The 26,464-nt window shown below is 37.3% G+C and overlaps 1 pseudogene; it reads right to left on the bottom strand.

Moving 5' to 3' along the window:
* Positions 1 to 7,610: 7,610 nt before the first annotated feature.
* LOC143665154 (phosphatidylinositol-3-phosphate phosphatase MTMR1-like) overlaps positions 7,611 to 26,464 on the bottom strand; it is an 80,817-nt pseudogene continuing 61,963 nt past the window's right edge.

The raw sequence follows: 26,464 nt of genomic DNA, 5'->3' as shown, positions 1-26,464 counted from the left end.
TTCTTTTTTTTAAAACGTTTTTTAAATCTTTTTTTAAATTGTGAAATATGATACATATACAAAATGGCAATACATTTCCAAGTACAATTTAAATTTTTTTTATTTTATAATATAACATATATACAAAGCAAAGAAAGAAAAAACAATAGTAAAATATTAATACATAATAGGGGGTAAGGGATAAAATAAATTGGGTAGATGGAAATGCTAGTGATTAATGAGAGGGAAGGGTAAAAGGTAAGGGATGTATAATTTTTTCTTTTCTCTTTTTATTTCTTTTTTGGAATGAAGCAAATGTTCTAAAAATGATCATGGTGATGAGTGCACAGCTATGAAAAATTATGTCAGCACTTTAGTTCTAGGGGTTGAAGAATTAAAACCCATTCATAAAAAGAGACAAAGAAATGAGGCAGAAAGAGGAGTGCAAGAAAAGCCAGCACAACATGGTCAGTCTGACTCTGCTATATTCCCACAGCACAGTGTACACCACAGCACAGGGAAGATGGAAGATGCAAAGAGAAACATGCTGAGATTTCCTGCCTTCAAGGAGCTTACTACCTTATTAGAAAAGGCAAAACATGTGCATCAATAAACAAAATGCAAGGCAAAATGTAACCCATGCTATGAAGTAGAAATTTTTTAATTAAGCATTCTGGAATCACAGAGAGGAGCCAGATGGCTCCCAGCTAGGGAAAGAAGGAAATACAAACCTCTGAACTGGCTGAGATTTTATTATTATAGATTAGAGGGAAAGTCTTTCTAAATAAGTGAAACTCCATGGAGACGCAGAAGTAAGAGAAGGAACTAGAAATCCATTCTTGAAGATTAAACAGTTTGCATACCTGCCAGCTCTGGGCTGAATATTTATCTAGCACATAATTATATTTGCTTTTTAAACAAATGTTAAATTTGAGTTCCCTGAGGCAGGCATGGGCTCTGTATGACTCATGGTCCACTGTCTCACTTACCTGCCCATTCACATATTCATGATATCTGCTGCCTCTGGAGAATGAGAGGGGCTCAGAGAGAGCCAGAGAAGAACAACATGGCCACGAGTAGAGAGAGCCCACTAGCCAGTGACCTTTGAAGATGAAGAAGGAAAATGCCTCCAGGAGAGTGTCATGAAACAGGAAGCCAGGAGAAGAAGCTAGCAGATGACGCAGTGTTCACCGTGCGCCTTTCCAGATGAGAGAGAAACTCTAACCGTGTTTGCCATGTGCCCTTCCACTTCAGAGAGAAACCCTGAACTTCATCGGCCTTCGTGAACCAAGGTGTCTTTCCCTGGATACCTTTATTGGACATTTCTATAGACTTGTTTTAATTGGACACTTTCTTGGTCTTAGAACTGTAAACTAACAACTTATTAAATTCCCCTTTTAAAAGCCATTCTGATTCTGGTATATTGCATTCCAGCAGCTAGCAAACTAGAACAACCTGCAGTTAGGGTGGGGAAGGGGGAGGGGGAGGATTGAACTTGGATAGAGAAAAAATTGCATTATATTTTCACCAACCCACTAATTGAAATTCAGCATTTCCTTCTACTTTGAATGTGAAAAAGAAAAAGAAAAAGTCACAGTTGTATTAGCTGTAGCTGTAATCTCCAGTATCTCAGACTACTGTTTATATTCAACTCTACTTTGCAATTATAATAGTTAAGGAAGTTACGACTAAATCTTATTTTATGGCTTAATTTAAAAGGCATATATTACTATACCAAAATTGTTTAAAGTATTTTGATATAATTTCCATGTATCTGGCTTTCTTTGTACTCCAATGTATTTTTTTTTTATTTTGCTTTTTTTTTTTTTTTTACTTCTATGTGTTTTATTTGTTTAAAAACATTATTCTGAGAAAGAGCCCATAAATTCTGCCAGGCTGCCAAAGGGTCTCCTGACACAAAATAGAGTATAAACCCTAAATACCTAGTTTGGGACCATATAGTAAAGAACTTTAAATTTTTAATCTTCTTTAACTGTGAATTTAATCTTATAGGCAAATAGGAACCACTGAAGGGTTTCTTTTTTTGGGGGGAGAAGGGGGGAAGTAGGGAGGGAGTGGTTTATGGTTCATTTATTGCTTTTTATTAGGGTAAAATTATTGCTAATCAACTTTATTGAGGTATAATTACATGCAAAAAATGCACCCATTTTAAGTGTACAATTCAGTGAGTCTTGTTAAATATATACATTTATCTATCAATCAAGGCAGAGTTTATGTAGCCGAAAGGAAAAGTCAGAAATTGTACATTCCATTCTCCCACCCTCGAAATGATCCCTCACCCCAGCACACACATGTGTGCAGCAGCTCTCCTTTACAGAAGGACCAAAGACCTGAGAAATAGAGAGGGAAAACAATATCTGAGGCAGTTCATGTGTACGAAGGGATGGTATACTGAAAAGCAGGAACTTAAGAATAGACTAGATAGGAGGTACAAGGGTAGTTCAGTGGTAGAATTCTTGCCTGCCATGTGGGAGACAGGGGTTCAATTCCCAGCCCATGCACTTCCAAAAAAATATTTTTCAACAAATGATGCTGCAATAATGTGATACTCACATGAAAAAAAGAATGAAATGTGACCCCCAGCATACAAAAACAAAAATAAACAAAATAAATACATGAACAGTCTCAGATCAAAGTCTTCAATATCTACGTGTATAATTATGTAACTATCATCAAGCACAACTTTTCGGGCTGAGACATGGCTGGAATTTGGTCATCCATTCTTTTGCTGATGGCATGGGGTCCAACTAACCATGTCTACATGTGCACTGATGATATTTGTTTATATTAGCCATAGTTTGAGCTATATCTTGTTGAAACTCCTGAAAACTATAGACATTCATTTAAAAAAATAAAAAGATCTCATTTTTCTCCTGGGCAGTCAGCCTAATTTGGCTTATCAGGTTCTATAAATATTTACTAAGATGGCACAAGACAAAAGAAAGTCACAAAACTGTATGCATTTGGAGTAATTTAGCTGCATTGAGTCACTACCTCTCTAAAATGTGCCAGCCAATTTCCTTTTAAAAGAGAGAAAAAACAGGAAAAATAATTATCCTTTAACAGCTCTCTTAAACTGCTCAAGGCAGTTTGAAACCCTACAAATATGTTTATAGAGCAAAATAAAATTTAAAAGAGGTAATATTGTGGGAGGGTGTATGTGGTGTCTTTCCTTGACTATTATACAAGTCCTCGGCATGTGCTTCCTTGCATTATTCATGTTATGTTCATAAGCCTGTCATCACATTAATAATAATGATGATAGAGATAATTAATATAAAGTTACAAATTATCTTTTCCCTATATAGATGGTCCATTTTCTAGCATTTTTTAAAATAATAATAGTGCCCATTTGTTTAATTCCTGCTGTGGGCCAAGGATTGTGTAAGATACTTTATTCATATGAATGATCTCATTTAATTCTCCCCCAAATCCTACAAGCAGTATCAATATCCATATTTTTTTATAGATGAGGAAACTGAGATACACAGGATATGTTCCCTTACAAAACCACAAGTGGCAAATCTGACTTCTGTCTTCCAAAAGTACATTCCTTCCACTTCCTTACCTGATTCAGCAATGTATCACTAATCATTTCACTTAAGTTTGTTAATTGTGTTTCAATATCTCGTGTTATAACGTCTGGATGGAAAGGTATGAAATAAGAGCCATGGATTCCAGTTTTGTAAGGGAGAATCTCTTCTTTTGTAACTGATGAAAGGTAGATCCTTAAGGAGGGGATGAAGCTCCCTGGGGCCAGATGGCCACATCCTTTCTTCCAAGAGCCTTGCTCTGTGCTCTTTCCCATCTTTAATGCCCAGTCACTACACTGGGCACTACAATTTGTATTGCCATACAAATGCACCTAATACCAGTCACTACAATTTGTATTGCCACACAAATGCACCTAATACCAGTCACTACAATTTGTATTGCCACACAAATGCACCTAATACCAGTCACTACAATTTGTATTGCCATACAAATGCACCTAAGACTATCCTGATCGTCATCCTCTTTTTCTTTCCTTTCTTCTCTTTTCAGTCTTAATAAGCAAAAAGCTATTCTTCCTAAGAGTAAATTTCCTACATAATTTCAGAATAATTGCAGAGACTAGACTTAGGAGTACTTTAGGGTCTGATTTAACCCTGGGTAATTGGTAGATTGAACAAAAATAAGGCATGGAATATAATCAAAAGTAAACTTGAGTTTTGCTTCCCAATGTCCCCCTTTTTTCAGCCATATTATCAATTTATAGATCGAAATAGCATCAGATGAGGTAAACACAATACTGTACCAATTGTTTAAAGCCAAAACCATGAAGGTTTTACATTCCAGTACACTTACATAAAACGCAAAAAACAATTGCTTAAGTAACAAACTCTACTTCAAGTTGTTTTAGAAACTCAGTTCTGTTCTAGGAACATGCAAAGGGACATAGTCTGCTGTGCTTTTTTACATCAAGTGGGAGCTTCTAGGGGTCCTGCTTGGAGCAGGTGACAGCTCCCTCTGTCCCTCTGTTTGTGGCCAATGCATTGTGGAGTCCACCCTGCATTTAGCAGTTCTAGTGCAGCTGGGGGTTTAAATGTTATTTCTGGGGAAAAATGGGAGAAGTTCCCATTTTAAAAATCAATACGTACAGTAGTCTGTTCTCCCCATCCATAAATAAGCTTTTGTATATGCTCAGAGCATGAATTAAAAACTAATTTCAAATTAAACTATGATTTAGAAACCACCCAGGTGATAAAAAATGAGAATTGATTTTAGATTATCAATGTATTTCTAAGAAATAATTCTGGTACGTTACTTAAGGATAATTTTCTATAAGAATTAGAAGGTTGCAAGGTGAAACAACTTCTATTCTCTACGTAATTGACTGTAGAAAAAACTTCTTTAAGAATACATCCTCAAAATCAAGTCAAAATATAGGGCCAGCCAAGACATCCCATCACTGGAAGCTACCAGGTAACTTTACAGTGCAGTTGTACTCGGGTTTGACCTTGAGAGCTTGTGGCATGGGGACCCGAGCCAGATGAAGACATACTGCAAATATTCCCATGAATGATCATACTCAAATTTTGTTTCAAAGGTACCACACAGAAGTTAGCATGAGGTGTACAGGATAATCATTGCTCATACAGCACAGTTAAGCAGTATTTCCTCAAGCAGCTATTCTAAATATTAAAAAGGACATAGGAAAATGAAGGCATGCTTCTCTTTTTAAAAAATACCTTATATGAATACAACAGTAATTGGTACAGGAGAACCCCTTTCGTGAGTAGAAATGTACAAAGATGGCAATGTCTGTCTTAAATATTTAATTTGAAAACAGTTTTCAAGTTGTAGCAAATAGCTAAGAGAAGCCCGTGGCTGGCCAAGATGGTCTTTAGTGAGAGGCATTTGTTTTGAATGAAGTAGTTAATGTGGAAATAAATTGTTTGGAACTTGTTGAAATCTAAATATTGCACTAGGTTCACCCTAGTTTTTTCAAAGCTGCCTGAACACAGAAGGTGGGTTCACATGGTCGATTTGACAGCTGGACCCCTTCAAAGCCTGTGCATCTAGCTGACACTGGTTGTTGACAGGACACACCTTATGAAAGCGGCTCCATGGGAGCTGTGTCCATGCAGTCGCAGATGGCACTGGGCCTCATCCCAGAATACAAGGTCACAGCTACAATGACAACGACCATTGCCAGATCCTTTACCTTAGCCGGCAGGGGACAATGGACCTGCCCATGTCCGATGACGGAAGTGTGGACTGGGTGGCCCCGTGTGAAGGGGCAGAGACCTGTTTGGAGGAGGATGAGATGGAGAGTGTGGCCACTTCACACTGCAAGTTCTCCACCTTCATCTGCAGGTCCGTCCTCAAGGCCAGCAGCTCCTTGAGATTCTGGTGAAATGGCATCTGAGGTCTCATTCGTGGATTCCATCGTACATAATAGTTAAGCCATAATTCCAAATGGCTCAGACTAGTAGCAAGATGTAACACCTGGTTTTCATAATTCACAAAGAAGGGACTAGAAAATTCATCTAGCTGCCTGTGCTGGTCTGAATCTGTGGTGGACCCCAGAAAAGCCATGCCCTTTGATCCTCATTCAATATTGCTGGGTGGGAGCAAGATGTGACCCACCCAATTGTGGGTGGTAACTTTTGATTAGATGATTTCCATGGAGGTGTGTCACCACCCACTGAAGGTGGAGTTGCTAGCTGGAATCCTTTAAAAGAAGAAACATTTTGGAGAGAGTCCCTTTTGGTAGAGCCACGTGAAAGCCAGCAGACGCTGCCATGTTCACCATGTGCCCTTCCAGCTGAGAGAGAAACGTTGAACGTCATTGGCCTTCTTGAACCAAGGTATCTTTCCCCAGATGCCTTAAATTGGACATTTCTATAGACTTGTTTTAATTGGGATATTTTCTCGGCCTTAGAACTGTAAACTAGCAACTCATTAAATTCCCCTTTTTTTTAAAAGCCATTCTGTTTCTGGTATATCGCATCCTGGCAGCTGGCAAACTAGAACACTGCCTATTGATATAAGACCATAAAGATAGAGTCTTCGGTGCAACAGGACTAGATACAAAAACTCAAAAATGGACAGCACAATAATACCTAATTGTAAAGTAATCTTGTTAAAACACTGAATGAAGCTGCATCTGAGCTATAGGTTTTTGTTTTGTTTTGTTTTGTTTTGTTTTGACTTTACTATTATTACTTTTATTTTTGTCTCTATATTAACATTCGATATCTTTTTCGGTTATGTTGCTAGTTCTTCTAAACCGATGTAAATGTACTAAGAAATGATGATCATGCATCTATGTGATGATGTTAAGAATTACTGATTGCATATGTAGAATGGTATGATTTCTAAATGTTGGGTTAATTTCTTTTTTTCCGTTAATTAAAAAAAAAAAAAAAGAGAAGGGGTAATTGGAGCTGAAGGGATACAGACTGTACAACGGGACTGGATATAAAAACTCAGAAATGGACAGCACAATACTACCCAATTGTAAAGCAATTATGTTAAAACACTGAATGAAGCTGCATGTGAGGTATAGGTTTTTTGTTGTTTTTTTTTTCTTTCTATTAATGTTTTAATTCTTATTCTGTTGTCTTTTTATTTCTTTTTCTAAATCGATGCAAATGTACTAAGAAATGATGAATATGCAACTATGTGATGTTATTAAGAATTACTGATTGTACATGTAGAATGGAATGATTTCTAATTGTTTTGTTAATTCTTTTTTTAATTAATAAAAAAACTATAAAAAAAAAAGATAGAGTCTTCGTATATACATCCTCTTTGAATCACTGCTGTTCCCAGTTGCACAAAAAAGTCCCCAAAAAACATCTATAAAAGTGTTCAGAATTGTAATCAAGAACAGTTCCTTGAGCAATGCTGCTTTCTCATTTTTGCTTGCCTGATTCCACCTTTTGTTGTGCTGATTGCAATGTCTTTTAAGTTGCTTTTTTTGGTGTTGGAACCACATGCTCCTTTGCAGCTCTGTTTCCTAAGTTCTTTTCAGGTTAACTTATCTGGATTGTTGGTGGCCGTCTGGGTACAGTATCCATTTGCTGCTTCATAAGATTGTAATTGGATGCCAGTCAAGAAACCTAATGAAATTGCTTGTCATGTATCAGTAATAGCAGCAATGATGACATTCTAAAAAGCTTGATACTAATAAATTTTTGCATTCTTTGGGAAAATGAAAGTTTTATTGCAAAAAACAAGAACAGTTCGCTGAACGCAAATGTTGAAGTAAATGGTCTTGTCATTTGCCAAACACAATCAATAAATTAGAAAAATATAGGGAATCTGTCAGCATCAGCGTGGTCAGTGTTACCATGGCCCTTTAAGTAGTGCAAACTTATGATTAAAACTTATCTACTTCTTTTTTATGAAAGCTTCAAACCCTTTGATGGTCTGGTAATAACTGTACAACATCAGCATAGACAGGGCTGTGAGCTGGGCCGTTTGGTCCCAACCATCACTGCAGTGCACCATCTGCAAGGTTTTCCCAGATTCTATTTTGTCAGCAATTCTCACTGCTACAGCAAGAAGCATCTGTATTAGCCACGATTCTCTAGAGGGACAGGACCAACATGAGAGATCTGTAAACATGGAAATTATAAAGGTGATTCATACCACCATAGGAAGGTAAGAGTCCAAAATCCAAAGGGCAGGCTGTGGAGCTGGCAGCTCCAATGAAGGGTTTCAGTGAACTCCATAGGAGAGGCTTGCTGACTGAAGAAGCAGTGAAAAAGTCTCTCTTCTGTTTTAAGTCTCCAACTGATTAGATTATCTCATTTGCAGGAGACATGCCCTTAGTTGAATGCAGATGTAATCAGCTGCAGTCAATTGACTGATGATTTAATAAACCAGCCTTCTGATTTATCAACCAGCCACAAAATATCCTTGCATCAATGGTCAGATCAGTGCTTGCTTGGCCAGAGAACTAGGCACATCAACTGGCTAAGTGGATATCAGAACCTAACCATCACATCCACCCCTTGTCAACTTGGCAACTATACACATTACCTTGAAACATGCTTAATTTCCAAATAGAACACAGTAACAGACATATATTTCACCTAACAATACTCACCTATGGTGCGTATGACCAGAAACAAACCTTATCTCTCCAGAACAGGGCTCAAATTTTTAGGTAACATTCATTCTTATTTTCTTTCCACATAATTTTATTTTTTTAATTTATTTTTGTTTTTGTTAATTTTTAACATTTCTTAAAACTGTGAAATATATATACAAAAAAGCAATAAATTTCCAAGTACATTTTAACAAGTAGTTATAGAACAGATTTTAAAGTTTGGTTTGTGTTCTAGTTTGCAAGCTGCCGTAATGCAATATACCAAAAATGGAATGGCTTTTAAAAAGGAGAATTTATTAAGTTGTAAGTTTACAGTTCTAAGACTGTAAAAATGTCCAAATTAAGGCAAGGCTATGAAAATGTCCAAGTTAAAGCATCCAGAGAAGAAGACACATCATTTCTCTCAGCTGGAAAGGCACATGGTGATGTCTGCTCCTTCTCTCCAGGAATCTTCAATGGCTTCCCTGGGGCTCTGTCCATTCTGTTGACTCTATTGGTTCTGGTGGCTCTCGTGGCTCTAAAGCTTTTGCCAAAATGGTTCCTTCTTAAAGGGCTCCAGTAAGCAACCCTACCTTGAATGGGTGGGAGCTATCTCCATGGAAACCAACTAATCAAAAGTTACCACCACAATTGGGTGGGTCATATCTCCATGGAAACAATAAAAAAGATTCCACCCAGTAATACTGAATGAGGATTAAAGGAAATGACTTTTCTGGTGTACGCAATAGATTCAAAACTATATGGGTTACAGTTCCACGATTTTTCATTTTTTCTTCTAGCTCCAAAACACTGGAGACCAAAAGAAATACCAATATAATGATTCAGCAGTCATACTCGTTTGTTAAATCCTATCTTCTCTGTTATACTTCTCTTTTTTTTTCTTTTTTGTGATAACATTGATACAAAAAACCAAGAAATTGCAAAGTACATTGCAACAATTAGCTGTAGAATAGATTTCAGAGTTTGGTATGATTTACAATTCCACAATTTTAGGTTTTTACTTCTAGCTGCTCTAAGGTACTGAAGACTAAAAGAAATATCAAGATAATAATTCAGTAATCATAGTTATTTGTTAAACTCGAACTTCTCTGTATAACACCACCATCACCTTTGATCTTTCTCTCACTCTTTAGAGGTATTTGGACTATGCCCATTCTGCCTTTTTCGTGTTGGAAGGGGCTGTAGATAATATGGGATAGGGGGATGGAACTAGCTGATGTTCTGGAGAGGCTGGGCCCTCTGCATTTCAGGACTTATCTGGTCCACGGATCCATCTGAAGATTGCAGGTTTCTGAAAATTTATCCTAGTACATGGTACCTTTAACATGCACTTTTAAACTTCATATCCTATAAATTAAATGCTACAACATGAACAATACAACTTATGCACATGATAAGAGGACAACAAGATAGTTGTTTATGTATAAATACAAAACATATATAATTAAACAGGAAGGAAATATTCATACCATCACATCCCTCATTTCTATAATTAGTCACGTGGTCCTAGTTCATATTTATCACTACCTTTTTCTACTACCCATTCCATGTTCTCTTTGCCCTCAGCGTGCACTTCAGCTGGCCATGGTTCTTTGCCACATGGGGTGACCCAAACCTTCATTCTTGAAGTTTCTAGGCCATTGGTAGTCCTGCCTGGATTGGGTTGTAGTTTTCCATTGACTTTAATCTCAGGGCATGGTAGCTTTTCTGGTTGCTCTGTAAATGGGCTGGAGGAGCACACTCAAAGGAGGAATATTTTGTCTCCCAAATCCAAAGAGGCCAAGTAGGTGTTGTGCCTCTTTTTTGGTCTTAGGAGGGGCCAGCTGCAACAGCTTATCTTTCCCCTTAGTAGGGATATCTCCACATGCCCCACACCACTAGACACCTAGAAATTTCACTGAGGTGGAAGGCCCCTGTATTTTGTGGGAGACCCACAGGGCCTCATCGACTGAAAGGGTAGATGATCTCTTTGAGTTTACGAACGATTCTTTCATAACGTGCATGTTGTGGATTTTCAAGAAACCAGCTCCGCCTAACACTTGAACTTTCATATCCTCCACCCTTGGCCTTGTTGATATTAGCAACACTGTTTTGTCAGGCATCAAAGATGATAAGTCTTTATGACTGTGCATTAGCATTCATTATTGTCTGCAAGTATTTTTCATCTTCTTTGCAGCATTTATCATTTGGCCCCACAAAAGGCTGACTGCACAGGTTGCCTAACTCTCAGGATGAATCCATGACAACACCTGTCTCTTGTATTCGGCTACTGGGTCATAAACTTTCCAGCCATTAATTGGAAAATTTTCTTTATAGTTGAATGCAAATAGTATCTGCCCAATAGAAAGAGGAAATGCATGTTTGTTGAGGTTTACAAATATTCCCAGTTTATTCTGTTCTTCCTGTTTATAAGCAAGTCGCAATTCCTCATATCCATACACACAATCTCTATACCAGAAATTGTCTCCGTGGCTGTGTTTCAATCTTCTCAACTCTGCTGGTCACTCCAAGGGGATCAGAGAGGACAAAACGTGAATCCCTGTGTACATTTTTGAAGTACATCTTAAAAGCTCTCCTCACAGTCAGGGTTCCACTCACTGCCCTCATAAAAGGGCAGATTTACATGACATCTTTAACAATGGCCTTAATAGATTCTCCTAAAAAAGAGGTGCTTCTTCCATCTGTGCCAGTTTACTTCCATCCCTTAGAGCCTTATAATCCCTGGAATCATTTTCTGATGTCACTGAAGCTAAAATCTGACTAGAAACTGTAGTTGCTATAAGTTGTTTACACCATTCACCATCTGAGCCTGTCCAGGGTCTCCACGCTGGTCTGCCGGGCGGATAGCGGGGCCCCTCGCGGCCCTGGGGGCTGGGGGCCTCCTGCCGCCCGCGCGCACCGCCTGTCCGTGGTGCGGGAGGTTAGCTGACCCCGCCGCTGCGAGGCTGCAATAGGAGCTTAGTGGTGGGGCGGCCCCGCCAGGCGCCCCTGGGCCCCGCGCTACTGCCAGCGGCCTCAGGGAGCCACCGCCACTAGCTGTCCCCCACTGTCCCCTCCCTCTGAATGAACTCCAACATGCTTCATAACTTTTCTGATTATTCTTAGGAAATAGACATTCCTAGGTCACTTTATGCCTCCTTCCAGTAATAGGAATACCTAGTTCCATGTAATATGAACATTCTTTTTCTTTGAGTTAGTATTAAATCTTTTTCCTTCCCCTAACTAGGGCTGGTTTCAAGGAAGTATGGTGGTGGGCTTTTTCTCTCCCTCTCAGCTCCTCCTGCTAAGCAAAGCTTCTAGCCCACTGGGATTGGAGAGGAAAGGGGAAAAGAAGTACAGAAAGTTCTTCCTTGACTGACATCATGCTAAAGGGCTTTGCTTTTTCTACTTGGCAGATGTTTAAAGCAGATTCTCCCACGGAGAACTATGTGAGTTCTTTAGAGTTTTCCCTTGATGGGTCCCTCCCACTTCAACTCTGCTTGCGAAACCAGTTCAGCAGTTCCTTTACCAGTTTTCGTTTTGATCTGCCTCACTATGCTTTTTGGTGTCTCATAGCTATCATATCTCAGAGGCTCAGTCAAAATTTCCCACTTAGCAATTGATCACATTTGACATTACATGAATTCCCTTGATTGTGGAAAATGGTCACTTTGGTGAATATGACAGTCTAATGATGCTCTTTTCAGCAAAAAAAAAAAAACCACAAAACTATGTATTAAAATGTTGCGCGGTCCAACACTACCTAACTGTAATACAATAATGTTAGAACACTGAATGAAGCTGAATGTGAGAATGATAGAGGGAGGAGGCCTGGGGGCACAGATGAAATCAGAAGGAAAGGTAGATTATAAAGACTGAGATGGTATAATCTAAGAATGTCTAGAGTATATAATGATAGTGACTAAATGTACAAATTTAAAAATGTTTTTGCATGAGGAAGAAAAAAGGATGTCAGTACTACCAGGTATTGAAAATAGATGGTAATTAATATTTTAAAACTTTAACTTATATATGAGACTAAAGCAAAAAATGTTTATTTGGTACAAAATTTATATTTTGACTAGTGCATTTCCTAATATAACTTATGTGGACAGCTTAATTGAACCATAGTACATAGAACCTTGAATAAGGTATAAAATTTTGAGTTTGTCCAGAGTGATGCCCCTATAAATCCCAGAGTGATTTGAATAGTGAATAAAAAAGTATTTGCAAAGTCCCCTGGGGGAATGGCGAGAAAGGGGGAAAATTCAACTTCCCCACATGGAGAATTCTTGAATTCTTGATATTCTGAGCCCCCAGTCTTGGGGTTTGTTCATATGAAACTTAACCCCACAAAGGATAGGCTAAGCCTACTTAAAATTAGGCCTAAGAGTCACCCCGAAGAGAACCTCTTTTGTTGCTCAGATGTGGCCTCTCTCTCTCAGCCAACATGACAAGCAAACTCACTGCCCTCCCCCTCTCTACATGGGTCATGACTCCCAGAGGTCTGTACCTTCCTAGCAACATGGGACAGAAATCCTAGAATGAGCTGGGACTCGGCATCAGGGGATTGAGAAAATCTTCTCGATCAAAAGGGGGAAGAGAGAAATGAGACAAAATAAAATGTCAATGTCTGAGAGATTCCAAACAGAGTCAAGAGGTTATCCTGGAGGTTATTCCTATGCATTAAATAGATAACACCTTTTTAGTTAAGGTGTAACGGACAGGCTGGAGGGAACTGCCTGAAAATGTAGAACTGTGTTCCAGTAGCCATGTTTCTTGAAGGTGATTATAATGATATAGCTTTCTCAACGTGACTGTGTGATTGTGAAACCTTGTGTGATGCTCCTTTTATCTACAGAAGAGTAAAACATATGGATTAAAAATAAATAAATAATAGGGGGAACAAATGTTAAAATAAATTTAGTAGATTGAAATGCTAGTGATCAAAGAAAGGGAGGGTTAAGGGGCATGGTATGTATAAATTTTTTTCTGTTGTCTTTTTATTTCTTTTTCTGAATTGCTGCAAATTTTCTAAGAAATGATCATGGTAATGAATATACAACTATGTGATGATATTGTGAGTTATTGATTATATATCAAGAATGAATGATCATATGGTAGGAATGTGATGTTTAATAAATAAGTAATTAATTAATTTTAAAAAAAGTTGCGTGGTCCTTGTCACAGTACCTGAAAATTTTTCTTATGATTATTACTTTTCATGCAGTTTTATTTTGACTTCATTTTGAGAATAAGTACAGTTCTTCTTCCTCAGACATTAATTCTTTTTTCAATTTGTTCCATATTATGGTGGCTTTCACACATAAGCATTCTCAATTCTGATCACGCAGTGCTTAGAATTGAAGTCAGTTCTGTTTCTCCTTGTTGATGAGGGATTTTCATATAATCTCATGATGTTAATTTGCTTCTTTGTAAAAATGAAAAAGAGCATAAACTAAACTTCTGATCCCCAAGAGGTTTGCATTCTAGCCAAAAATTGCTGCAACATTGTTGGTCAATATCAACTGTGCTTTTGAATGAATATAGAAAAAAATTATCTAAGTTACAAATTTTTAAATAACAGTAGCATTTTAATCCAGTGATCTTGAGTCTGGACTCAAGAGATGAGTGGTATTTACTTAGCTGCTTAAGGGGTGACAAACACCAGTAAGCTGTGGCCAGTGATGGCAGTTAGCAGAACTTCATTAAAACCCTGCTATCCTAATCCACACATGTAAAAGAAAATAATTTCTGAGGCATGCAAGGTATGTTTTTTTTTGGTCTTAGCAGAATTTCAGGACAAGTGTCTGAAAACCCACCTACTTAAAAAATAAATAAATAACCTCCATCTGCTGACACATGTCAATGAAAAGAATTTTCCACTTGGAATAGATGCCCATACTGTTCACTGAAACTCGCCTGAGGAAGAAATCTGTGATGGCAGATAGAGTACCAGCAATATAATACAATAATAGACTATAGTTAATAGTACAACTATAATGGTATTCTTTCACCAAATGTTACAAACATACTGCACTAATGCAAGGTGTTAATAATAGGAGATGTATATGGAAACTCTATTTTCTGCATGGTTTTTCTCTAAACCTACAACTTCCCAGAAAGCAGGAGATATGGATGCATATGAAAGTTAAAAGAGAAAGAAGGAATGTGGAAGTGAAGAAGGGGTTGGAGTTTAAGCTAGTAGATTTGGTGAGATGTATCTAGAATATCATCAGGTCATAACAATGTCACTACATTGTAGCTGAAATGGGGTTAGCATTTGGGGTCTGGCTTATTTCACACAACATTATGGCTTCAAAATTCATCCATGTTGTCACAGGTATCAGAACTTTATTCCTTTTTACAGCTAATATTTCATTGTGGGTATATACTGCATTTTGTTTATCCATTCATCAGTTGATGGACACTGGGTTGTTTCCATCTCTTGGCAATTGTGAATAATGCCAATATGAACATAGATGTGAAGATATTTGAGTCCCTGTTTTCTATTCTTCGGGGTATATTCCTAGTAGAGGAATTACTAAGTCATATGGTAATTCTATACTTAGCTTTCTAAGGAACTGTCAAACTGTCTTCCAAGTCTTCCAAAGCGGCTGTCCATTTTACACTCCTACCAGCAATGGAGTGTTCCTATTTCTCCTCATTCTCTTCAACACCTGTAATTTTCTGTTTTTCTAGTAGCAACCATTCTAGTAAGTGTGAAATGGTATCTTATTGTGGTTTTGATTTGTATTTCCCTAAAGATGAATGATTTTGAGCACCTTTTCGTATGCCTTTTGGCCATTTGTGTATCTTCTTTATAGAAATATCTATTCAAGTCTTCTGTCCATTTTTTAATTGAGTTGTTCTCTTTTGGTGTTCAGTAGTAGGATTTCTTTATATATTTTGGATATTAAACCTTTATCAGATATGTGGTTTCCAAATATTTTCTCCCATTGGAGAATGTTGTCATTATATTTTCATTATAAATTCCTTCAAACACAAAGGCTTTTGCTTTTGATGGGGTCCCATTTATCCATTTTTTCTTTTGTTTCTCTTGCTTTGAATGTAAAGTCTGAGAAAACATTGCCTAACTCAAGGCCCTAATGAAGCCTCTCTATATTTTCTTCTAGGAGCTTTAAGGTTATGGCTCTTTTATTTAGTCCTTTGATGCATTTTGAATTGATTTTTATATACGATGTGAGGTAGGGGTGCACCCTCATTATTCTGTATATGAAGTTCCAGTTCTTCCAGAACCACTTTTTTAGGAGGCTATTCATTCCCTGTTGAGTGGTCCTCACCTCCTTGTTAAAAATTAGCTGTCATAAAGGTAAGGGTTGATTTCTGAATTCTCAATTCAATTTCATTGTCAGTATGTCTGTCTTTGTGCCAATACCATGCTGTTTTGATAATTTTGACTTTGTAAGAAGTTTTAAGATCAGGAAGTGTAAAACCTGCAACTTCATTCTTCTTTTTTAGATTGGCTTTGGTTATTTGGGGCCCCTTAATCTTCCATATAAATTTAGTGATTTCCATTTCTGCAGAGTAGGCTGTTTGAATTTTAATTGGGATTGCATTAAATCTGTAAGTCATTTTGGGTAGGGCTGACATCTTAACAATATGTAGTCTTCCAATCTATAAGCGTGGGAATGTCTTTCCATTTATTTAGATCTTCTTTGATTTCTTTCAGCAATATTTGGTTAGATTTAGAACATGTATTTTTAGAAGAATCACCTTCCTTTTATTTCTCCCCAGTAACATTTCTTTTATTGAACAATATCTATCTAATCCTATCTATCTGTACTGGTTTGAAAGGATTTATGTACCTTAGAAAAGCCATGTTTTAATCCTGATCCAATCTTGTGGGAGTAACCATTTCTTTAATCTCTATTCAATAATATAAGTTGGAATATTTTGATTAGATTATCTTCATGGAGATGAAATTCACCAAATTGTGGGCATTAACCTTGGATTAGAGAGAGATGTGACTCCACCCATTCCAGGTGGGTCTTGATTAGTTTACTGGAAGTATTTTTGGAGAGAGAGTGAGTGACAGAATGATGCGAGAACACAGAATCCACCAGCCAGCGACCTTTGGAGATGAAGAAGAGCAATGCTTCTGGGACCTTCATGAAGCAAGAGGCCTGGAGAGAAAGCTAGTAGACATCACCATGTTCACCACCTGCCTTTCCACTTGAGAGAGAGACCCTGAACTTCATCAGCCTTTCTTGAGTGATGGTAACCTCTTCTTGGTGCCTTAATTTGGACATTTTTATAGACTTGCTTTAATTTGGACATTTTCTCAGCCCTAGAACTGTGAACTAGCAACTTATTAAATTCCCCCTTTTTAAAAGACATTCTATTTCTGGTATATTGCATTCTGGCAGCTAGCAAACTAGAACACCATCTCTCTAGCGAACTCTCTATCTAACATTATCTATCACCGTACTCATTTTTGTCATTGTTCTTGGTCTTACAAGAGCTCCAGGAAAATAAAGGCTGTTTCTATCTTCTTCATTATGGTATATTATATCCCATGGTGTTTGGCATTGAGTAGGTGCATGGTAATTATTTGTTGAAGGAAAAAAACATGGAAAGGAGAAGAACTAGAGGAAATATGATGTCCATTTTGCAGAAAAGTAAACTGAGGCTCAGAGAGTTTAAGCAATAACTTCCTTACAGTCGTACAGCTAATTGGTGATAGAGTCAGTTTTCTACTCCCTCTACGTCTCACAAAAAGCCTGTGATAAGGGCACTGCCTTTCTATGTACCCTGCTCCATACTAGGTGCTGTAGAAGGAGGCAGATTCTTAAACATAAAGGCTCTGCCCTCAAGGAATATATAATTTAGTAAGGGAAATAAATTCACAAATAACTATAATATAAAGTAGGATATAATTATGGATTCACAATCTTTAAAAAGATTTGTTCTATACATAGCCTCTCAATAAAAAATTGGAGGGGTTGATAGAATAAAACAAGTTAGTAAACTGTTCAGAGGGCTCTCCACTCCCCCAGCACCTTGTGGTTGATCTTACTAAGAACAATTGCCTAGAGTCTAAGCAAGAATAACTCTTGGTCACATGTTAGACCCAAAAGCCTGGAATACTAGTGTAGCCCCCTGTGGTGGTTTGAAACTGTTGTGTACCCCCAGAAAATCCATATCCTCTTAACCTTAATCCAATCTTGTGGGAGCAGGCCTATTGTTTAGGGAGGGACCTTTTGATTAGATTGCTCCCATGGAGATATGACACATCCAGTTGTCAGTGGGACATTTTTATTGGATTGTTTCCATGGAAATGTGACCCTACCCATTCAAGGTGGGTCTTAACCCATTTATCAGGGTCCTTTAAGAGAGCTCACTTATGGCTTAGAGGAGCTAAACAGAAATACCTGTGTGCTAAGCAAGGACTCACAGAAATAGACAGAACCCAGAGAGAGCCAAGAGAAGCTAAGAGATGAAATCCAGAGTTTTCCCCAAAGATGTTAAGTGAGAGACCACAGATGCTTGGAGAGAAAGCCACTGGAATCAGAAATGGAAGCAACAAACTAGGAGCAAGGACTTCAGAAGACAGCCACGTGCCTTCCCAGCTGACAGAGGTGTCCTAAATGCCAGCTGCCTTTCCACTGAGAAGCTTTAGCACACCAAAACACTGCCATCCTAAAATTAGATCCAAGGTGCTTGGGAGCAATTCTCAACTGCTGGCCCAGAGAAGGAACAGCGTCATTAAAAGGTGTTGCCAGCCTAATGTCTTTCACAACTTGGCGTGAAAGGAAATTTTTCTAAGGCTGGGAGAGGCAAAAGGTGAATTCTTTTTTTAAACCTAGAGTGAACAAACAATGTAGGCCTCTTTTGCAATTTTTCCTTTTGAGCTGGTTTTAACAAGCATTTGATCTTTGCTGGAAAAATTGGGCATGGCTTTCTGGCTGCTTATTGAACAGACTTTATGAGTAGTATTCTCAAATTAATGCAAGACTGCTAGGGTATTTTGAAAATAGCAAATGAGTTGTAAAGTGGGCTCAGTGAGTAGTGAAGCTCATGGAATGCAAAACCTTAATATGGTAAGAGCACCATTAGACATAGGCAGGGAGGTTCCACATGCATTTCTTACATTTGTCAGTCCCCACCATTCCAATGTCAAAATAGGCTTATCTTAAATCACACATTTCAAATCATGGAGAAATGGGTATTAAGACAACTGGCTAACTATTTATGAAAAAAAAAATTTAATTATTGCCTTAACATTATATGAAAAGAAATTCCAGGTAGACTTAAATTTAAAGTGAAATACTAAATTATAAAAGTACTAGAAAGGTGATAAATGGTTTATTCTTAGAATGAATAAAAGCCTTTATAGATGATACTAAAAGCAGAACCAAGAAGCAAAAGATTATATGTGAGTATATTTAAAAACAAGGGGAAAAAAAAAACTTTTATATTGCCAAAATACAAAAACAAATAAGCAGCCCAATACATAAAGTCAAAAGAAGACCAATAAAACTAAAAAAAAAAAAAAAAAAACCAACATATTTTTTAAAATGTGATAAAGAATTGGGAATATTGATGCACAAATTAAGATATCTAGCTTTTCCTGAAAATCAAGTTGTTTGGCATCACTTGGCCTATAGTTTCATATGCCCAAAATAACAGGAAATAGGTAGCAGTTGCCCTTTAGTTGGGGCAAACCATCTTCAGTTTGCTACAGGTCTCTGAATTCTCTATAATTAACTCAACACTCATCACACGTTTGTTGTTTTTCACTTAATACATAAATATTGAGAACCTAATAAATGAAGTCTATCATTCTAAGTCTTAAAGATATAGCAATGAATAAAGAGGCAGCAATGCTAAACCCCATAGTTTCCATTTTAGTGGAGCCTGGGAAGAAAGATGAACATTAACCAAGTTAATAAGTACAATATTTATTATGTTAGATGGAAACAAGTACTAAAGGAAAAAAAGGAGTATAGGGTGTGTCAGGGCTAAAATGTAGCTATGGAGCCAGAGAAGTCCTTACCAAGAAGTGACTTTTCCTTTTTTAAACATTTTTTATTGTGAAATATGATGTATATATTAAAAAGTACCAAATTTCAAAGTATATTGTAACAAGTAGACATGAGAACAAATTTCTGTGTTTGATATGGGTTACTGTTCCACAATTTTAGGTCTCTCCTTCTAGCTGCTCCAAGACACTGGAGACTAAAAGAAGTATCATTAAAGTAATTCAGCAGTCATACTCATTTGTTAAATCCTATCTTCTCTGTTATAATTCCTCCTTCTCCTTTGATCCTTCTCTCAATCTTTAGGGGTATTTGGGAATACCCCATTCTAACTTTTTTATGTTGGAAAAGGGTATTGATAATATGGGGTAGGGGGATAAAACTAGTTGACGTTCTTAGGAGCCTGGCCCCTCTGGATTTCAGGACTTATCTGAAAGTTGTAGGTTTCTGGAAAGTAATATTAGTATGTGAAACTTTTGTAGAATCTCAGAAAGTGCCCTAGGCATCCTTTAGGGTTAACAGGAACAGTTTTCATTGGGGGCTAGCAAACTGTGGTAATTAGCAATATTTAGCTGAAGGGTAAGAGTAAGAGTAGCTTCCAGAATAACCTCTCAACTCTATTTGAACTCTTTCAGCCACTGATACCTTATTTTGTTACATTTCTTTTCCCCCCTTTGGTCAGGAAGGAATTGTTGATCCCACAGTACCAGGGCCATTCCCATCTCTGGAAGTCGTGGCCCATGTTGTCAGGAAGACTTTTACCCCTAGATATCATGTCTCATGTAGGGGGGAGGGGTGATGATTTTATTTGCAGAGTTGGGCTTAGTGAATGAGAGGACACATCTGAGCAGCAAAAGAGGTTTTCTGGAAGTAACTCTTTGGCATAACTATAGGTAGTCTTAGCTTCTCTTCTACAGAAATAAGCTCACAAGAGCAAGCCACAAGATCAGGAGCTTGGCCTATTGACTGAGGAGTCCCTAATGTTTGAGACAGTATCAGCGTTTTCCCCAGTGGTAAAGCCCAATAGTTCCATATTTTGTCTCCCATCCCTCAAGGGACTTTGCCAATATTTTTAAATTATCTGCCTGGGATATATCTCCCTCACATGGAGTTAGAATGCATCATCTCCCAGCCCAGGGATGTATTTTTTCAATCATACATGCTTACTGGAACTTTGAGTGTCTGAAATGTCTATGGGGTCTCATTATATAAACATTATCAGTGGAATCAACGTTCATGTGATTGAACTCAATCTGCAACCCTAATACATTGGGCTGACATGCTATGTCTCAAAGCCCTGACTACTTAATGATATGGTGGCCAGCCCCCACCCTAAGATTACAGGTGTGGCTGGCCCCACCTTGCCACCTCATTAACATATGACCTGCCAGGTGTGGTACCAGTTCTACTCTGAATAACAAGAAATGCTACTATCAATGGAAATTCCAAAGATGTAGAGGTTACCTCCCAGGAACTGGGCACAAAGACCAGCCAAGTTTTTCATTTGTATAATGAAGCCATTGGAGGGTTTTGTTAATTTTGTTTGAGTTGTTGATTTTCTCATAGACAAGTAAGAAGAAAAGGAATTTATTTTTGGAACTATGTCATCATCCTGGCCCCTGTAGGCATTTGAGTTTGTGATTCCTGTCACAGTTTATCTTAATGTCATGAAACATAACCCTGATGGCTGAGTCAGTCATTTTGGCTGACTCATCAATATGCCTTCTTTGATGGCCTCCTCTCTCTTTGGGACTTCTACCACACAACTCCTCTCTCCCATTCCTTATAGCACACCCCAACTCTGTTGTCTCCTACCATTGGTATTCCTTAGCTACCTGAAGTCTTCCCTACCCCTCTTCACCAAAGCTACAACTCTGGAGGTACCATCCAGAAAAACATCTTAAGTTCTAAAACTGGAGTTTCCTTATCCCAGGATCCATCCTATTGTTATCAAAACTTATGATCCCTTCAAAAGGAACTTATGACACCCTGCAATTTTATTCAGCATCCCACCTCACAGGTAAATGCTGCAAGTGAAGCCCATATATGAAATAACTTTTGAGATTAGTAGAAGCAGTTTCACTTCTAAAACCAAAGTGAATTTTCTGAAACTATTTCACCAAACAGGAAAAAGATGAACACTCACTCAGAGGCTTAGGGTCTAGGGATTTAGCCTCAAATATTGCAAATGAGAGGGAGAAAGAAAGAAATTTGATCAAAACTAATCTTACAGGGCACACGAGTGGTTCAGTGATAGAATGCTTACCTGCTATGTGAGAGGGCTGGGTTCAATCCTAGTCTATGCACTCTCCCAACCCCACCCTCACTCCTTCCCCCCAAAAAACAGACAAAAATTTAAAAACTTAAAAAAAATAATAATCTGACAAAACACAGTTTGAACAAAAGCAAATTAGACCAAGGTAAGTCAATCAACTTAAATTTTCTCTTAAATTGATATCCCATGGATATATATATATAAATTAGAATTTATATGAATAATTGATGGCACTAGTTGACACAGGGATTCATACATCTATCTTGGATATAGAGCCATCTGGAACTCAGGATTAAAAATAAAAATATTTGGACCCTGAGGGTACAACAAAAGGGCTAAAAGGTTATGATGAAAGATGGAATAGATGTACTTCTCCCTGTTTTTCCCAATTGATATATCTAAAATCCCTGGACATTATATATAAAACTAACATAAGAAGACTCTGAAAGACAAAGAGGAGATTAGAAACTTCAGGACCTAAGGAACAATGTATTGGTAAATCCCTTGGATTTTGAAGCAACCATCAAAAAATTGCTTCAATGAACAATTACAAGCAAATTTGAAACAAACGAAAATAGAAAAACTCATCAAAGATAAAGGAGATATAAAGAAGAACCAAATGAAAATTTTGTAACTGAAAAATACAATAACCAAATAAAAATTCAATGAGTGGGCTCAACAAAAGAATGGAGAGGATAGAGAAAAGAATCCGCAAGTTTGAAGACAGCAAAATAGGAATTACTCAATCTGAGATACAGAAAAAATATAGACTGGAAAAAAATTCATAGCACTTTAGGGACTTGTGGAACCATAGAACACTCTTATCATCACAGTCCCAAGAGAGGACAGAGGTTGAGGCTGAAAAAGCATTTGAAGAAATAATGACTAAAAATTCCCAAATTTGGCAAAAGACATTAAGCCATAGATCTAAGAAGCTGAAAAAGCTTCAAACAGGACAAATCCAAAGAAATCTACATCAAGAAACATCATAATCAGACTTCTGAAAACTAAAGACAGAAAAGCATATTAAAGATGGCCAATGATACCTTACCAATGAGAACAAAAAAAAATTGAATGAAAACAATCAGACACCATGGAGACCAGAAATAAGTTGTGCAATATTTTCAAGTGTTCAAAGAAAAGAATTTTCAACCTAGAATTCTATCACTAAAATTTTGTCACTAGAATTCTTTATCTAGTGAAAAAAATCCTTCATGAATAAAAGGGAAATCAAGACATTTTCAGATGAATGAAAACTAAGGGAATTTGTCACCAGCAGAACTACACTAAAAGGATGACTAAAAGAAATTCTCTAAACAGAAAGAAAATGATAAAAATAAGAATTTTGGAGTATCAAGAAGGAAAGAATACAGTAAGAAGAAAAATATGTGTAAATACAATAGATGTTTTTTCCCTCTTGAGTTTTCTAAATTATTTTGATAGTTAAAGCAAAATGATTTAAATGTCTAATATGGCTCTCAATGTACATAGAAGAAATATTTAGGGCAATTATAAATGAAGGAGAGTAAAGAGATTTAAAGGGAGGTAAGATTTCTATATTTTACGTGAACTGATACTATGTCAACATCTATAATTTATGGATATATAATGTAGTAGTTAGAACAACCACTGAAAAATTTATGGAGAGATACACTCAAAAACACTATAGATTAAAACATAGTGGAATTATTTTTTTAAATGTGCAAATAACCTACAGGAAGGCAGGAAACAGAAAACAAATGAAAAACATAGGGAACAAACAAAAACAAAGTAGTAAACTTAAGGCCTAGCCTAATATTTTAAAAGAAGATTATGGATGGAATGACTGCTGTTCCATATTCTTTGGAGTACATATTATTTTGTGCTGTAAACTTTCATTTGTAAAATGAAGGCTTGCATTCTCAGACACACCCAAAATGGTTAGTCACATTTCTCTTCATGGTTTTCCATTCCCTTGACTCTTTATATGCTTGAAATTGTCCTTCAGAGCTACAGCACCTTAGAAACTGGAGCGGTAATTGCTCAGGAAGGTTCACGATAACTAAAGTGATGATATAATATTCAGTACTTCCTTCCTCAAAATTAAGACTTTCCAAATATTTCAGAACTAAAGTTGGCACTTTTTTTCATCCTTAACCCTGTCCCTTAACCAAATGTTAGGACAATATTATAATTTCATCAAGACAAAGTTAACCAGCTGGCTGTATGATACCAACATACATTGTGGTTGGAAATGGGATGAAAGACTCTGACATAGATCCATTGTGGTACAAAACTATCTGTCTTCTCTCTTCATGTCATTCCTGAGGTTTGTGAGCTAATTCTGGAGACTCAGCCTCCTTTTACACATGAAATGGGCTATGTCTACCCTGAGGATTAAACAAGTTTTACAAATGTAAATGTTGTCTAGCATAGAACAAAATAAAGTTTAGGTACTTAATATTAGTTTTCCTCCTTTTGTCTCAGTTTTCTATCAGGAAGACAAATCTGGAAATCTTTAGAATAGAACTTCACTACACATTTTAATGTTTTCTCTTTAGTTTTTTGTAAATGTGAGTATAATGATCATTAGATCACTTGGAAAAAAAATTAATACAGTTTTAATCATCCTGATGCCATCACTCATCTGTAGTGTGACCATATAATCTATTACCCAATCTGGAACATTTTTGCAAGAGAAAGAGGACACCGTTAACATATTATTGCAGACATAAGGTGTAAAACTAAGACTCTTAAATGGATAAGTCAGGGTGCTTTGTCATAGATAGTGGATTCATCTGTGACTCAAAACCTAAATCACCAGGGCATCAAAGCAGTCAAAATGAAGACCCAAAAATCTGTTCATTTGCATTCCTATTGTTTAAGAGTACCTTTTTACTCTTATTTTAGACAAGTCTATCAAGATTGTTTCTATGGTCTCTAATTCACAAGGGTAGTAACAAAGATGTGACAACTGATAGAAACAGTTGAAGAGGCACTATAACCATGAATAGAAAACATAAAACCCCCAAAGTGATAGCAGTTGAGGAGGGGGAACAAAAAGTTTCACCCTCAATAGGCAGGAAATAGCTATATTACAGAACAGTGCTGGCAGTCATGGTCACAATGTTGACTCTAAGCTGTTAAGGAAAGTTAGGCTGAGGTTCAGATTCTATTGCTTAGGAGTTAGTAAAGAATGGACTGCAGTTCTATCTAAAATATCTTTTTATTTTGTTTTGATTTTCAAGGGATAAATGTTTAATTATTTGAAACTCATCCAATTAGGAAATATAATGGAACCTCTTGCTTGAACCCAAGCTGGTCCTACCCTAGGACTCAGAATTATGTAAGTGTGACCAAAGACCCATGGAGAGGGGTGATGGGGCTCCTTGAGAAGGAGCTCAACATAGGAAAAGGGAGCACTTATAAGAGAAGGGCCCAGGACAGTGACACTGAATGAGAGAGGGGTCATTTCTGAGAAATGTGGTTCTTAATATTACCTGGCCCATTTCCTCCCTTTTCTCCTGCACTCCTCCACATTGCAGCCCTCTCTGCAGATCTCTGCCAGAATCCTGGATGAAGATCTTATAACAAGTAAACATTAGATGGCAGCCGAAAGCACTGTATGTGAGCAATACTTGAGGCAGCTCAAGAACTTGGAAAGGGCTAGAAATCCCAAAATAGTGGTGGAAGCCAGAGCTTGTGGAATAATGTGTTGTTTTCATGGTGGCCCCAGACCTGTAAGGCCTAGGGACACGATAAAGCTTTAGACCCATTATGAAGATTTGGATAGCTACACCTTTACTGTGCATTACTAAATGGATCCTATTCTTGTGCTACTGTTTTCTACATGGACAACATTTGAGGACTTTACACATAAATTTTTTCCTAATAATAAATGTACTATATTTACAGGTACTTGTTATAAAAGCATGATCACAGCATTAATTGTGAAAAAAGAAAGATATAAATTGTACACATAAATAAACATACATATATATATATATATAATGTATGTTTCCTTCAGGAATGTGGGGAAAGGAGGATAAAGGTAGAGCAACTAGTTGAAAGAAGCAGAAATTATTGAGATAACATAGTCTGAAAAACTGGTTAGAATGATCTGAATCAACAATTGTAAATTTTTTTCATAATGCCCTTGTGTTCTAGTTTGCTAGCTGCTGGAATGCAATATACCAGAAACAGAATGGCTTTTAACAAGGGGAATTTAATAAGTTGCTAGTTTACAGTTCTAAGGCCGAGAAAATGTCCCAATTAAAACAAGTCCATAGACATGTCCAATTTAAGGCATCCAGAGAACGATACCTTGGTTCAAGAGGGCCAATGATGTTCAATGTTTCTCTCTCAGCTGGAAGGGCACATGGCGAACATGGCGGTGTCTGCTGGCTTTCACATGGCTCTACCAAAAGTGACTCTCTCCAAAATGTTTCCTCCTTTAAAGGATTCCAGCAAGCAACTCCACCTTCAGTGGGTGGAGACACACCTCCATGGAAATCATCTAATCAAAAGTTACCACCCACAATTGGATGGGTCACATCTTCATGGAAACAATCAAATTGTTCCCACCCAGCAATATTGAATGAGGATCAAAGGGCATGGCTTTTC

This window comes from Tamandua tetradactyla, chromosome 21 (genome assembly GCF_023851605.1).
Source record: "Tamandua tetradactyla isolate mTamTet1 chromosome 21, mTamTet1.pri, whole genome shotgun sequence".
NCBI lineage: Eukaryota > Metazoa > Chordata > Mammalia > Pilosa > Myrmecophagidae > Tamandua > Tamandua tetradactyla.
The sequence above is the reverse complement of the archived record's forward strand: the minus strand, read 5'-3'. Positions and strand labels throughout refer to the sequence as shown.